General features: G+C 44.6%; 1 protein-coding gene across 4 annotated transcripts in view; it reads right to left on the bottom strand.

Annotated features, from left to right (window-relative positions):
- Window positions 1-15170, bottom strand: part of NEDD4L (neural precursor cell expressed, developmentally down-regulated 4-like, E3 ubiquitin protein ligase) — a 288447-nt gene extending 273277 nt beyond the window's left edge. For all 4 annotated transcript variants that reach the window (XM_025198473.1, XM_006019096.3, XM_006019097.3 and 1 more), the window contains exons 1-2: window positions 15039-15170; window positions 4643-4716 (exon numbers count right to left, since the gene is read on the bottom strand). The gene's annotated coding sequence lies outside the window, so the exon portion shown is untranslated. The remainder of the gene's footprint in view (window positions 1-4642; window positions 4717-15038) is intronic.
- Window positions 15171-16907: the final 1737 nt, after the last annotated feature.

Below are 16907 nucleotides of genomic sequence, written 5' to 3'. Positions count from 1 at the left end.
GCTCGCCCAGCTGCCCCTGCCGCTCGTCCAGGAGGGCACGGAGGTGGGGAAGGTGTGCCCCCAGATCTGCGCAGGGTGGGCCGGGCAGGCTGCAGCTCTGGGCTGGCTGCCAGCACCCGCTCCGAGCGCAATGTAGCACAGCCCCCGGCCCCCATCTCCAGCCCACAGTCCACCTGCCCTGCCCCACCCCACTCTGGGTGCACACACCGCCCCCATGCCCTCCCAGACAAGCGGCAGGAACCACTGGATAAGCAGATGAGCCACTCCCAGACCAGCAGCACACAGCAGCGGGAGCTGCTGCCCCACTCCACATGCCCCCCAGATGAGCTGTGGCTCCATCCCAGACCCACCCTGCCCCAGCTGGGCAGCGCCTACCCCAGCCCCACTCCTCCCTCACCATGGGGAGGGGCCTCAATTTGGCCCCCACACTCCCTTCCCTCCCCTCCTTCACCAGAACAGACTTACCAGCTGCACGCAGCTGTATCAGAAATCAGATCGGCATCAGCCAATATGCCTTCTTAATCATCAGCTATTGGTATCAGCCTCTAAAATCTCTTTTGGTTCACCCCTAGAGGGAACAGCACCAGAGGCCCAAGTGCAGACAGACAGACCAACCAACAGACCCTACCACAAGTGTCCAGAACAGAACCTGGTGCTACCAGAGGTCTTCCAAGAGGAGACCAACCAAACTTAAATTGTGAAATCACTTATTTATTCCCTCTACCACTTAATTTGCTCTGCTTGCCTCTAGATCAGTGTGCCTGGATATTTTTTTCATTTGGCAGGAAGGTGGAAGGGGGGGGGGGGGAATGATTAAGGGCAGGAAGATGGGAATAAGTCAGTACCTATAAACAAGCAGATGCTTCAGGCTACATGGCCCACAGAGTTCATCTCCTTGCTCAGTCCCAATTATGGTGGGCTCTGTCACAATGTGGATACCTCCTGCCTAGCATCTAGAGCATTAACTGATTTCACAGTCCAAATTCTATCACAAAATGATCTTCACTTACTCTCGAGCTGAACAAGATTTGAACCGATGTATGGGTGCTGAAACATTATAGCAATACAGATTCCCTCCAAGATTTTACAGCAGAAAAAAGTAATGCTGCATGTTTCTTCACTACACAAAGAACAAAAACACTTTATTTGTCAGCATTATGTCTGGAGATCTCGCATACAACACCATATATCAGATTATTCAGCAATCTGTAGAAGCATACATCTTTCGTGTCCAATTTTATTTGAATGATTAGGTACTATTCTAATTCATTATATATTGATTATTCGCAACACAGTTTATTAACATGATCATTACTGCAAAAAGTATTTTTGACAGATACATTAGAGTAATATTGATCTGTGGCAACTTAAAATCACATTTGAGATTCAAAGCAACATGGGATGTTAATCTGTCAGCAAACTAGGAAAGTCCCCTAAACAAAAAAGAAAAAGAAAAACCAAAACTCTATCCACAAAAAGCTCAACAGCACAGCAGTGTAAGCATTTCACTAAATTGATAATGTATGATGCTGTTAGTCTCACTTTACCAACGGTCTGATTTAACCACAGTTAAGAACATAAACTGCAGTATGTTTTTAACTGCTTGGCTTTATGAGAAACCCACAGACTTGAGACAACTAACTTTAAATATTTAAAGGGCCACGTCCACAGAACTTGATCCCAATTTCTCTCATTTTAAAGCATCTGAACTCGAGTAGATATCAATGATTTTTGAGGTTTATCTATTATTGAGCAAATTTCAGAGTTTCTTTTGAATATGGCAATTTAAATATTTACAAGTCTTCTATGAAAGGTTTGGCTGAAGGAGATGATACTACAATGCCAGGGATTTCACTATAAAGCTTCCAGAAAATCCACTAAAGAATTAATTGGATGCTAAGAAATTTTCTGTAAATTTCCAAAGCACTCTGACACTATGCACCACTCTCCCTTAGCAGCAAATTTGGCATATCTATAGCATTCTTTATATTAACTTGTAAAAAGAACTCAGAGATATTTTGAAATGTAATTATAGCTTTTCAAAATGCAGACACAAAATCCAGCCAATTATGGACATTGAGCAAAGTCTGTATTCATGGGAAAATGCTAAGGGCCAAATTAAATAAGGAACTGAAAAGGCATAGTAATCAAAAGACAGTTCCACTCTTAACATTTTTAATGCAAATTTCATTTTTTCCATTCCCTACCTCCCACCTCTTCTACAGAATTTGACCCTCTTTCCCTTCCACATTTTGGTACTGCAGCATCTCACCTCCAGCTGCAAGAGTAGGTGCAAGCTTTCCATGAGATAAATGTTAATGGGGTGTGTTCCAAGCAGTAGTACTCAGTGCAAGTTAACCAGCACTGTTACAGTACTACTCCTTATCCACTCAGCAAGCACTGAGTCTGCTCATCTGTATAAATGAGCTGCTTTATTTTTTGTTGCTTATGGTCAGCAGACAAAAGCTATTTCAAAGAGCAATTTAGAGGAGAAAAAAAGGCTTCGTCTTACCACATTCTGCACACATCTACCAAAGGAACGTTTGTTGCAAGTTTCACAAAAAAAATTAAAGGTGATTAAACCTTCAGTTGCTGCTTTTAAGTAGTTTCAAGCTAGATAATCAAGGTAACAGACTCCTGCACAGCATCATTAAAGAAATACAAAATTATCCATAGGGAGGCTCATTAATACATTAAGAAGTCAGAGCTAGCTGTGGTAATGAGGACCATGTTAAGAGCTAAACTAGCAGCCAGTAAGTTTCCAGATGAGTTTAAACTGTGGGTCTTAATCAGAAAAGCTCCAAATGTTTTGGGGAGGTTTACTTGAGAAACTGCCTCTCCCCTCATGAAATATAGCTGAGTTATGTTCAGGGATATTCAAGCTAGAACATACTCTGCTTAAACTAGTTTGTCAAGAGACTGGCAAACAGTCCTTGATAAGTACAGAGAGCAAAAAAAAATCTGAGCCTGAATCAATTCAATCTTTGCAGGTTAGTCTAAGCTGTGTAGATTGAAACCAATAAGCAAGTGACCAGATGTTCAAATTTGATTTCAGAAATGCAGCCACACGTCTGAAGTGGCCCAAGCCAGAATCCAGGAGGCGCTAGAGCATGCCTCCCTGCTCAGCTGGAGCAGACAGCTTGGGCTAAGTCCGCCCACCCTGCAAGTGGGGAAAGAAGGTGCAAAGCATCCTGGGATGGTGGGAGACTGTAAATTAACCTGAATATGGATGGGATCTAGGACAGAAGTTCAATAAACCAATTTAAACTAACTCAGTTAAGAATGATACTACATCCATCCAGGTGTATCTTGAAATGGTTTCGGCCATTTTGAAAGTGGTTTATGTGCATTGAACTTCTGTTGTGTTACAGATCTGAACCGGTTTCCAATCACATAAACCAGTTTATGTGCAACTTCTAGCCCTAGCGATCCTTCCATCACCAGGGCAGCATGCCATGCACACTCCAAAATATCCCCATTCAATTAACCTCACCTTTTCCTTTCATCTGGATACAGTTTGGGAGGAAGCTTATTTTTTATTTTATAGACAGTCCTCCAAGGCTGTCAGCTTTTGCTCATGCTGTTGGTCTTAATAAGCACACCAGAAGTTTACACTTGTTCAAAAAAAAAAGTACAATTCAAAAAGGAAATATCTGAATCCTTCTGTGACAAATTTAAAAAAATGGAATTAGAGGAAGCGTGAACAGGTTTTGAAGCAGTTTTTCAAATAAAACACTTAAAAACAATGTTGTCAATTGTTACCCTGACTGGAGTTAACCCAGTGCAGACTAGGGTCTGCTCATTCTTTGTTAGCTGGGAAGCAGACAGAAGCCGATCATGTTAAGACTGGCTCATGCTCTCTGGAAGAGTCGTCTTCTTCCTGAAGAAACTGGCCCTCAGCTTATAAACATATTTATAATCCTCACCTTGGGCCTACATGTCCCAGTGATTCAGTTAGCAAGTAGACAAAACAGAAAGAAAGACATCTGTGACTTAATTGTACAAGTGCCATCTCCTCCTTTACACAACCAAATGACCATTTATCAAACAAAAGGTTCCTCACATGCAAGCAAGATCAGCAGCATGGTCTGTTCCACACTCTTCATGTCAGCACGTGGATTGAGGAAATCCTTCCAATGATACACAGAAACTGCATCTGTGACACCTGGACGTGACCAACGGCCCAAAATAATACAACGTCACAATCCTATCAGCTTTCTACATCTGTCACCACCACAGCTGCTGCTGAAAACCAATAAGGGAAGTGGTGCTTTATCAAAAACAGAGCAGTGTTGATGCATCATTCACATCTTCTGCCCCTTTTAAATCACTGGGAGGGATGGAGGGTCAGGATATTAAATAAAGCATCCAAAACCACCACCAATATCTACGGTGCCTCATTATGAGTTACCTACAGCAGAAGCAGAAAGTGGACTCGGGAACAGTACCATCTGGTAGGAGAGGGCATATTCCAGACGGCATGAAAAGTCAGTCATGTCAACTGATACCTGCCAACAGATATCCCATAACTTGCGTTGGTTGTAATCCTTTTGAGAGAGTCAATGACTCGGTTATAAACTGCTTTACTCTGCTTGACTGTACTATATTTTAAAGCAAGCTAGTGCTGAATGCCAAACCATACCTGGCTCCGAAGATGTCTTTTTTAGCTAGATCAATCCCAGAAACCACCTTTACTCTGAGGATCCGAGACTCCTCCTGTGAAGAAAAAAGAAAAAAAAATTTCACACGTTTACTCATCAAAATACCAGTGGCCTTTGAAGAGGTTATATCACCATTCCCTGAACACTTAAAAACTTGAATTAGTCTCTTGACAGTTTTTGCTCAATTTTGCAGTCCTGGGTTAAATTATGAAGGGAAAACCTTATGGATGAAGCTCTACCCTTCATCAGTCAACAAAAAAGTGCCAAATGGAGATATAAAAGAGCACTTAGTCCAAGTATCACAAAGGACGGCAAGAGTAAAAAACTGTCTGACGATGCAACAGGAGGTGGAGAGCGCGATGCAGGACAGGGCCATTTCTGAAATCTCAAACGAGCCAGAGGAATCCCAGTTAATCAGCACTCAAGAACAATCATACTTCTTGGTTTTTAAAATTATTTCTTTAAAACACAAGGTCAGAGGATTTGGAGGAGGATCAGATTTGTGTTTGTGTTAACTCCCAAGAATGAAAGCCAGACCACTTTCTGTCTACACATTTCACCTAGTAGTCCGAGCGTACGAGGAGAGGAGGAAAAATACATGAAAACAAAAAGCAGCTAGATCTGAGATATATTCAAACACTTAAAGGATTTTATCTTTATTTCCAAACCTCCTTCAAATGGGAAAAGCTCAGGTATTTCTTTTTTAATAATCCTAGCATCCTGGTGGATAACTTATGTCAAAGGTGTGCATGACCGTTTCCGAAAATATGGATGACTAAAACCTCCCTTTGCACAACAGTCTATCATTGTGTCCGTCATTCTGGGCTCTGGGAACATCAACAAATCAACAGCACTTTCTTTCTATGCTCCCGGGGTGAGCTTTATTGTTTAAAAAGGTAACTACAATTAAATTTGAAAAATATCCCATTAAAATGGGTTTTGCAGTCACATACCCTAACTACACCTTTTTTTCTCGTGATAACCCCCCAACTATACAAAACCAGGGGCTCCTTTATTGTAATTTGAGATTCCCATCACTTGCAGCTTCTGCAGAAAGCAGTGACAATTTCCCACAAGTTTGTGTTATTGTGACCATAATACACCTACTTTGTTTGCTTTAGATAGTCCGTCTATAAAAAGAGATGGATCAACTTTGTTAGCTGAGATTTCCACATGACTACGAAGGTAAGAAATACATTGCAGGAGCAAGCCGGCTGTCTGTCTGGTCCAATATCTTGCCTCAGACAGCTGCCAAAGGCAGATGCTTCAAAGTAGGAAAAAAACAACAGTTCTTGTATAACCTAGCTGCTACAAAAACTTTCTCCTGCTCCACACCATCCTCCCTATAGTTGTTTTTATGCCAAAAGCCTGAGAGACTCTTTCTTCCCAAAGTTTTTGTTCCTTTATTATTGCCAACTGCATTCACAGCAAGCTCTGTTGTTTCCAAATTAAAAGAGCATGACCCCTGCCCCAGATGGAGACAGAAGTGAACAAGCCAGTGGGGTTGGGACACAGCACACATGCATCTGTGTTAACAAATACTGAAGTGAGTTTATTTTACATAAATTACTTTCAAGAATGATGATGCCAGTGGATTTCTGATACACGTTACAATACACGTGGTCTTCAGGAGTGACTTTAAATGAAAAGAGGGTCGAGTGGACAGACTCAAAAAGATGTCTCTATACACAGGGGACAGCACAGAAAATTTTGAGGAAACAAATGCAGGAGAAGCTGACAAGAAAGTACTTAAGCCAGCCATCACCAAAAGAACAGAAATAACAAGACAGAGATTGGTAAATAAACTGGGGCGATCACAATGGACTGTACAGATACCAGCTGTTTTTGCCCCTCCCAAGATTTAAAATTACCAGCTTAAAAGTATTGTTCCAGTCAAAAATGCTTTGATGGTCTTCTCCAAGAAGAAGCATGCCAAAGTAGCAACCAAAACTCAGTGGGCGTGTCTACATGTGCGCATTTAACGCGCATTAAGGATGTGCATCTACACGTGCACACCCTTAATGCACCTTAAAAATGGGGATTTTAGGCTAATCCCACCTAAATTTGATACCTGCATAAAGCTAATATCAAATTTAGGTGTGATTAGTTAAAACGCATTAACTCACGTGTAGACATTAACACAGGGACTTTAGTACAAGATCTGCCCAGCCACTAGGCGGACCGGCCAGAGCCCAGCCTAAGGGCTCCTGGCTAGGAGCCTCCCCTCCTCTAGGGCTGGCCTGCCTCTGTGGTAGCCCCAGCTACAGCTGCGGGCTATAAAAGCCTGTGGCTATTTTGTGTCCTGGGGCACACTCCACAGGACTTTCAGTGCCTGTTTCTATGTGCCCCATGGACAGGACCCAGGCTGCTGCTGCTAGTCCTGTTCCCTAGCTGGAGATACTGCTCCTAATGCCCAGCCCTGGGACCTCTCCAGGGCTGCTGCCTGGCTCTCCGGCAGCAGGGCTAGCACTGGCTCCCTGCTCCTGCTCACCACCAGCACCGTCTCCTGCATTTGCAGGTCCTGTACCACGTTTGCCTCTGCTGCGTGGCTCACAGTCCCTGGCCTTGCCTCTGAGCTGTGTGCTGCAACCAGCTCTCCAGGGCCAACTACAGTGCTGTGCAGGGGCCCAGAGAGATGGCATGGGATACGATGTCCTCCCCGTCAAGGATCAGCCCCGCCCACATGCACATGCCCAAGCCTCCCACCCAGGGCCCAACTGGAGCCAGGAGGAGGAGCACAACCTTGTGGTGATCTGGGGCAATGTGGAGGTGTGGAGGCAGTTCACACAGGGCAAGTGCTCAAACACCCACGTTTATGAGGCCCAAGCAGGCAGGATGAGCAAGAGAGGCCACTCCCAGATGGCGCACCAGTGCCACAAAGATCAAGGCCTTGTGGGGAAAGCGCGTGGCCCTGACCAACAACTGTTGGTCTGGTCATGCCCACAAGACCATGCCCTTCACGTGGGAGCTGACCCAGATGTTAGCGTCCCGGGACCCAGGCTGCAACCCTGCAGTTACGCCAGCAGAAGCAGCCTGGCTGAGCCTCTGCCCCAGCCCAAACAATCCAGTGTTGACACCTCGCCAGAGGAGGGGGCCCTTGGGTGTTCAGCTCCCTGCATCACCCAGCTCCCCAGCTCAGGGAGCCCTGACCAGTGGCTGCCTCATCTGCTCTGTATCCCCAGCCCTCACCAGGAGGAGCAGCCGGCCAGGACACCACCAGCCACCACCAGCCCCTCCCCTGGGGGGGGCCCTGGTTGGGTGCCAGCCCATGCCGCAGACACCGGAGGCAGCTCATCACTGGGCCTCCCTGTTAGTGACATGCTGAGCTGCCAACTTTGCCAGCCCCAGACACAAGGTCCCCGCCCTGCCCTTGGTCCTGGTCCCTATCCAGCCTGCCTGCACTTCCCTGCCTCTGGATTTCCTTCCCACACTTCACAGCAGGCAGAGAGGCGGGACACAGGTCAAAACTTTATTGATCAGCCTGTATCCCCATAGCTAGGTAGGCACAGACCTCTCACATGCCAAGGAAGGCATTGATGCCAACGGCAACGTCCTCCTCAGTAGCAGGGGGCAGGGATATGTAGCACTGCCACAGGTAGCACTCCAGGCAGTGGCAGAGGTTGTGGGGCAGGCTGGGCTTGCCCCCAACACTATCATAGCCCTGAACCAAGAGAGCAGGTATGCCTGGGACACCAAGAGGATCAGCAACAGCAGGGCATAGCGGCTTGTGCACCCCTCAGCCTGCACAAACTGCTTATCACGCACCACCCAGGGCACACACAGCAGGGGCATGCTTGGGGCACAGTGGTTTCCTTGGGAGGAGAGGAGCCCTGCAGGGCAAGCAGGAGCATGCCCAGCCCCTTGCCCCAGTTGTCTGGGAGCCCCGCACACCTGCCATGGGCTGGGTGGCAGCGTGGCTGGACTGCAGGGATAGGGAGTGGAGCGGAGTCCAGAACCATGTGCTGCCACTGCCAGCAACCTGGCCTGTCCTGCTCTGGGAAGGAGATGGAGGAGGCAGGCTGCCTGCGCACAGCAGCCAGCGGGCCGCCAGCCCAGGGGAGTGCATGGGGATGGGGGGCTCGGCCGATGGCTACCTGGGCCCAGCCCTGCCCAGCCAAGCTTACCACAGTCCCTGGGCACCCATGCACAGCCAACCCCATGCCTTCTGAGGGAAGGCAGCGCATGGCCCCTGGTGCAGAGCATCTTATCTCTGACATGCTGCGAACTCTCACTAAAGCCTTCCATCTCTTGCCTCTGCAGAGCCAACATGTGGACGTGGGAGAGAGCCCTGGCAGTAGCAGCCATTTCCACCACAGCCCAGCCCCCTCAGGCAACCCTGCAGCCAGCCCACACCCAGCCACTGTAGCCTCTGGCTCGGCCCCTGCCCTGGGTCTACTGCCACTTGGGCTCAGCCCCACCACTTGCCCTAAGGCTATGGGTATGAACACCAGGAGGTGCCAGGCATAGCACCACAAGGAGACACTGGCCCTGGACTGGGGCGGGCAGAGGAGGAGCTACCCACCATGGAAGAGCATTGTCCGGTGCCGGCCACAGAGGAGCCCGCCACCCACCGTAGGCGCCGCAGCCCCCAGATTCACAGGGGAAGTGCCCACAGTTGAGGTGCCGGGCTCTGCCCACTAGGTGCCCCCACCCCACAACCACCCACTCCGGGACTCTCAGACAGAGACTGAGGCTCTTGTAAATAGCTTGATACTGGAGACAGGGTTTTTTATTGGTGGTGGGTGGGGAGGGTGGTGGAAGAGCATTGTGTGTTGGGGAGACAGCGGGGAGGGAGCTCTATGTGTTGAGGGGGAAGGGATGTGAGAGCAATAAAGGTGTTTTTTTAACCATGTACATGTTGTGAGAGTGGTGCTGGGGGTGGGTGGGGGGTAAGGAGTATGTGGAAGGTGGGGCAGGCATGCTGGAGCAGGGAACGTAGTAGGAGTGAGGTCCTGCAGGCCTCCTGCAGCCAGTGCCCTACCCCCCACTGGTGGGTGCATGGCTGTCCTGGGGCTGGGGCCACAGGGGCACAAGGCAGGGCTGGAGCAACTTGGGACTAAAGTTAGTCTCGACTCTCACCACCTGCCAAAAACACTTAAATTTAATGTGCATTAAGTGTGCTTAAATATACATGTAGACAAGTCAAGTGCGTAAAGTCCTCTGCTTTGAGAGGGAAGCTAAACTACAACTTTAAAATTTACCTTGAACCTCACCTGTCATGTAAGAGAACCTGCATGCACAGATACAAGCCCATCAAAGATGCACCATGCTGCATATTCACCAGCCTGGGTGCACCAAAACAGAAAGCTCAGACATGCTGCCCTTTGCCTCCTAGAAGTACAGGCACTGAGTTAAGGTGCAGTTGTTGGCTTTGGTTAGAGCTTTCATAGAATCGGGCAACAATGCTGGCCAAAACACCCAAACACCTAATTACTAACAAAGCCCAACCTGGGCAATTATGCTGAATTCTCAAAACAATCATAACTTTACTCAACCAGTAAGATATTTCTTTTGATAATGTCCATTGTATACCAGGGGCAAGGTGAACCCTGTACCATGCTGTCATGTATTTGCTTAGACTTTAAAAAAAAATGAATATAAGGTTAAAGGTCTGGGTACAGAACAGAGGAACAGAAATAATACAATAGTGGTTATTCAAATCAGTGAGCTACAAGCGCTGCAGCCACTGACAAGCACTAAAAGTCCTTTCAAGAAGGAACTGTGAAAACCAAGCTTAGTAGTAGAGCTGGTCAAAAACTTTCAGCTGAAAATGATGTTTTTTGGGGTTTTTTTTAAATATTAAAACATTTCCACAAAAAAAAAAAAAATCAGGATGACAGCCCCCAAAGTTGACCAGCAGGAAAGCTTCTATCAATTTCCACACACTTTCTGCAGCAAAAAGGGAAGCACACAGTCTTTTTATTTTTATTTTACTTTTTTTTGGAACTACATTATTTATTGTGGTCAACAGATTATTGACCCAATTCACTACCTGGGCACAAGTAAGTATCTTCAATAAAGATGATGTACTGATTAGTGCTGGATGGGAATTCTCAAACAAAATATTTTTTTCATTGGAAAATGCCCATTTATCAAACTGTGTGGCAAAGGGTCAGTTTTGACAAATCTCACAATTTGGGGTAAGAGTTGGGGTTAGAGTTTCAAAATTTAATTTTAAAAAGTTTCTATTCTGGCATATTTGAAAACAAAAAGAAAATTACAGTTTAAAATTATTTTTTTCTTTCAACATATTGCAAAACAAAATTTTGAATGGTCCAAAGCTTTTTTCCAGATTATCTATTTGCAAAAACTGGAGAACAACTTGATCCCAATTGAGAATGGGGGAAGGTCTGAAATCTTGAAAAAAAATTCCCTACTATCTTGAGGAGTGTTCATGAAAAGTCTTATTCTTGTCTGTTGGATTTTAAATCATAAGAATACCTGTTCAAATATCTCACTTGCAAAACAGCAATAACTTGTTACAAAGAGGCTCTCTTGTATCATGCTACTTCCCAACCTGTGTTTATGGTTCAAAAAGACAAAAGCTCTGCACAGGATAAGCCGCATGAGCTAAAAGAAAGGTCAAAAGAGATTCTACGCGGCTACTGCGGTCTGGACTAGCAGCAGCACCCTGCACCACGCTTGGCAGACATTTGTCTAATATGTTTCTAATAATATTAACATTTAAGCATGAACTATAAGCATGAAGTATAATATCTGTCAATCAATTCATGTCTTACTCATTCGATCTGATGCAGGAAAGGCAAGTATCTTGCCTCTCCCCACAACTGCTGAGCTGCTTCAAGAACCAGACACTCTGTAAGCCAGATTCAGAGAAAACTTTGTCACTGAAAATATTAGGCAAGCTTGGTGCACTGTATCCACCCAAATAAAGGAGTAAAAGTTTACACTTTGTTAAAACTTACAGTTAAGAAAAAGCTCTCTTACAAATAGTTGGGGTGGGGGAGAGAGGAGCCTTGGAGCTTCATCTTAAATCTGGATGGGAAATGTTTTGAGGAATTCAAAGTATCAGAGCAGGAACCTTCTGTTTACGTCTCTACAGATGTAACTAGAAACACATTAGAGAGACAAACTGGTTCAGTTGTACTTAAGGAGCCAGTAAAGGCAGCGGTGCAGTTCAATTTTAGCATCAAAGTTCTAAAACTTTGAGGGGAAAAAAGGGGTTTCTGCTTAATACGCATGTATGCCCCAATGTGTAATGGTGAAAGTAATTAACAGAATTAATTCTCATCGTTTGTCAGCTTGCTTTCATACAGTTTCATAAATTAAAAATTTAAAACCCCAGGTTCTTAAGACTAAGACTTAAGACAAAGAATGTGCCATGCCAAGTTTATTCAACAAAACAAACCAGCTAATATTCTCTTTAATTTATAAATCCCATTTCTTCCCAGCCAGCAAATAATTTTTTTTTTTTTTTTTTAATTTTTGAGAGGTAGAAGTGCAGAGTAGAGCAGAGGAAGAGAGAAAGTAACATTAAAGATCGGCCCATCACATCATTCTTCTTGACTGGACATCAAAGACACTTCCCCTGCTTCATGGCCAGGTACAGACATTACACTTTTATCAACATAAGTGATCTGAAGCCAGTTTATACCCGAAACAGAACAGAAGTTCGGCACACATGAACTGGTTTAAAGATGTCAGAACCCAGTCTAAGATCCACCGCCCTTCCCCCTCCCCCAACCAGCGGGCAAATGCGTCCTGTTCACTACCGATCTAAACTACACCATTAACAGAAAACCACCTAACACAGGCGTTTTCGACCTTTTGTGAGCAGTGTACCCCCGGCGGCCAGTTGAGGGGTGCGGGGTGACACGGCCATGCACGGAGCAGCAACGCAGGGTGGTGAATGGCAACAGCAGCTGTCATGCGCAAGATTTGCTCTCTGCATCCGGCTGGCCTGTTTGGCCCAGAGGCGCTGCTGCCCTTGCCCTGCCAGGGCCCTGAGGGGTGGCAGCGCTCTGTCCCTGCCTGCCCACACGTACCCCCTGGGACCTTTCATTGTCAGTACAAACTCTGACCAAACAGATTGATAGAGGCAATAGGGGTCTTTGTCTTCAGTGTTCTGACCAGGATTCCTTCCACTTCATTTTATAAGCATATTAGTAAATATAGGAGACTAGGGCATTTGGAAGCTATTGACAGAAACTAAACAAAGTTCAAGCAGAATAAAACAGAAACAACTTTTCCTACTGCCTCCTCCTTCAGGTCAGTAGTTCTACCCATGAAAAGTCAGTCTCACTTCTCTCAGAGATGACAGCTAAGAAAGAAGGTATAGAGGAGAGTGTTACTCTTTTCTCTCAGTTCAAGCACTGGTATAATTAAGGTGTAAGTTAGATTTGTCCTTACTGAAAGATCTGCTTTGTGTTATTTTTGAAGCAAAGGTAAGTTTATGATCATGTTAAAAAACTGTCCATATGAATATTTTGGAGGCAAGCAAAAAATGTTAGTCTTTAGAGGGTTGCAATTTTTAAAATAAGAAAGTATGCTTATAAAGACTAGATATTCTAATTTTAAAAGTAATGGCCTTTTGGAAAGACAAAAAAAAAAAGATATTTTTATCATATTTTAAGATTATGAAACTTTCAATACTTTTAAAGAGAGAATGCACATACACTCTGCCATCTCCTCATAAGCTGTCATCATCCATTGACTTGAATATTTTTCATGGACCTTCTGTTCCTTTTGTTAAAAAAGGATGGACATTGTTGAGTGATGTTGTTAAGTCACGTTTAATAAATGTTCTATTTACTATAAATATAGACTGAAGATGTTTCTGTATTTCAAAAGATAATGCACTCGATTTTACATAAGTGACATTTAAACATGTTTTAAACAGAAGGCAGAGCCCTATGTTCTAGGAATTTCTGAATAAATACCAATGCCACAACTCTCTCATTTCTGGACTTCCTGCCCAGGCTCTCTTCTTTTTCCCTACCACTTCCTCCCAAAACCTGTCACTGGTTGCAGCAAACAGGCATAACAATACCTCTACACAATGCCTGTGAATGCTGTAATTACTTAGAGGACTCACAGTAGAAATGACTGAATAATTTTTAAATGGCATTTAAAGAAAACAGAATAAGCTACTAGCCAAATCATGAAAATATTCCAACAAATCTACAACAATTGTATTAAAAACATATGCTCCTCTTTCATCTTGTCCAATTCTACCTGAATGTAAAGGAAATTGTTCCCTCCATGATATTTATGAAATCTGAGTGTAGAGGTTCAGTACAATGGGTATCAACTAATCACACATAAATCTAGATAGGAAATTAAAAGAAATTAAAAGATAGGCTTCTTTCCATCAAAACAGCAAAGATCTAGAACAGCCTTTCAATTGGAGTGGTGGCAGAAAAAAACAAATGCTTTTAAGACAGTGCGTCATTAGTCAAGGAAAGGGATTTTGTGACGTGGTTGCCCAAGAAAGCAAAGAACTAACTGAACTCAATGACCCAGTAAGTCCCTTCCAGTCTATGGCCCCAAGGCAGGAAGGGGAGTTACAAAAAAGACATCTTAAAATAGTGCTTAGCTCTGTTGCAACTGTGTTGAAGGAAACAACACTTTCCATTCTAAAAATGCAGAAAAATAAGAAAGCAATAAACTTGTAAAGTAATTACCTTTCTTCTACTAGACAGCATTTTTCATTTACATTAAACTCAAGGAAGTTGACCTTACTGCTACTATAATCAAAAAAGTCCCCACTGAGCAGTATGAAAACCTTATGTTTTGAGGATTAGGCAAATTTTCAAACTGAGCTCTTCGCTTTCTTTCCATCTCCACCGCCCCACCCCTCTCCCCCGACAATCAAAGATAGCCGTGCCTCTTACCACCAAACATATCTGTTCATCATTTCTATAATTGCACAATTTGCATATATACATACACATACATAAACAAATACACATACACTATGTAATTGAAATGTTTAATAGCACTTCAATTATATTAACCCTCAGATGATCAATAACATCAGTGTCATTAACAAGAAAAGGGATTTCAGTGGTTTACCTACATAAGCAGAACTGCATCTAAAAAGGGCTATTGTAGGGATAACTACTATCCAAGGTTGCTGCTGCTATTGCAAACAAAACTTCCGGGAAAGGAAGGATGTTAAACCTCATGCTTTAGGTCCTTTGCTGATCTCTATTAGAAACCAAGTGAAACCTAATATTGGGTAGATTATCCTACACCTCTCTTGTACAACCCTTACATCTTCTGAAACATCTGGCATTAGCTACCATCAGAGAGTAGATCTTCAACAAGATGGAGCCCAGACCGGATCCAGGATGAGAATTCCAGTGTTCCTATCCATTCAGCTCAATTTAAGGTAAATAACAAAAAAGATCTCACCTCAGTGCTGTCTCTTTTTAATTCAGGGACACAAGGAAATCCCACCACACAAAGGAATTTTCTAACCTCCTTGCTTGTACAGTGCTGTGAAGCCTGTGGAAGGGTATCCTTAAAATGCAAGCCAGTGCCACTCCTCAACCAGTTTAAGAGTTGCAGTTGAGCAACCAAAGCCACTCCCTTGCATAGTACCGGGTGTGCTACCTCCACAGCACGCTAAAACTGGACATCGTCTGGAATGAGACCTGGCAGGGAACTTGTACCTTCTGCACAGCAATGTTAAAGTAACGACATTAGTAACCTATGGGACAGATCTCAAAATTAAAATTATACATCCTATAAACTATTTCAACTAAACAAAGAGGTCTTATGTATTCTTTCCTATAATTACATATTGTTAGAACACATGTACAAAAGATTTAAAATGTTAATATGATTGTGTCGTTTCATGATTGAATCTTCAGTTTTCAGAAGTATTTTGTATTCGGCCACACCTAAATGCAGCCCAGCCGTCCCACTTGTAAAATTCAGAGGTCAGAGTGTTAAGTGCTAGTTAGATATTAAAGTTGAGTTTCACTGCTGTGCAAGTTCACATGTAGTCTTGCTTTAACTAATGATTAACACAAAGTTTGTGCTCCTCAAGCCCTTAAAAGTGACAAGTTATAGATTTTGCTTCGTTGCTGAAAAATAACCTTTTAATAGCTTGCCTAACATTTTTTTTGATTTAATAATTCATGTGGCCATTTACATAGGACATGCATGACTACGTTTGTGCCAACCCAACCAATTGCTCCCCGTTTCAGTGTTTGCTTCAGGACCTTTCAAAATTTCAGGCAAAAGGACAGCACCTTTTAATTGTTCTCATTGTATCAAATGAACATACTTCCAATAGCTGGCCAAGTCAGCCAAAGTTTTAGGGAAAAGTTAAGAAGGGAAAAGAGAGGAAAATAATATCCCATGCATTTTCCTGTTTGGTGCAGCGGAGCTGGGGCAGTGCTGCAGCCAGACTCCACTTCCCGGCAAGCCCAGCAGTGGCCGGTCCCTCCCGCCCGCCCCTCCCCCCCTCCCCCTGCCAGTGTCACTGCCGCTGCCAGACCTAGCCCCACTGCCCAGGCACCCCCACCCATCTGCCCCAGATGGAGGCAGCGGGTGGGGCCCCCATGAAGACCATCCCAGGACCTGTGCGGGCACAGCGCGCTCGACCAGGTGAATGGGATGAAGCTGCAGGCGGGCAGGGAGAGATGTATGGAATTTGACAGGAGGGTGGGGCCTGAAGCAGGGATCATGGGGCAGTGATAACACGAGGCCAGAGCCCAGGGCAGAGTCATGATCCACTGCCTGCATGTCCCTGCAACAGACACCAGTTCCACTTGCAGGGGTATGTCAGGAGCCAAATCACAGGTCTGCCCTGGACTCCAGTCCTGCACTGTCACTGCCCGCCCCACTCCCGCTCCCAGGTGCCACTCCCTGCTGCATCCCATCCACCCAGCTGAACACACTCTGCTTGTGTGGGTCCCAAGCAGACTCTGGGGCTAGGATCATGCAGAACTTGGCCCTGGGGCAGAGCCACTTGGAGTTTTGGAGCCGTTTGGGCTGGGGGGGGAGGGAGCTGACAACTCAAGAACATTTTAAGTGATTCAGATAAGACAGCCATTGCACTTAAACATTAAAAGAAATCCTTTCAGTAGCGATAAAACATGAATTTACCTGAAATGAACTAATAAACCTATGAATTTTTTTGTATTAAAACTATGCATTAAAAGATAAATGATCACAACGTTCTGCCACTTAAATTACAGAAGGGTATAATTGGATTTCTTTTTCTTTGTGTGCCCTCCTGGAGAGGAGTCTCATTACAAAATCGTGCAGTTT

The sequence above is a fragment of the Alligator sinensis genome, unplaced genomic scaffold (assembly GCF_000455745.1).
Source record: "Alligator sinensis unplaced genomic scaffold, ASM45574v1 scaffold347_1, whole genome shotgun sequence".
Taxonomy (NCBI): Eukaryota; Metazoa; Chordata; order Crocodylia; family Alligatoridae; genus Alligator; species Alligator sinensis.
The sequence above is the reverse complement of the archived record's forward strand: the minus strand, read 5'-3'. Positions and strand labels throughout refer to the sequence as shown.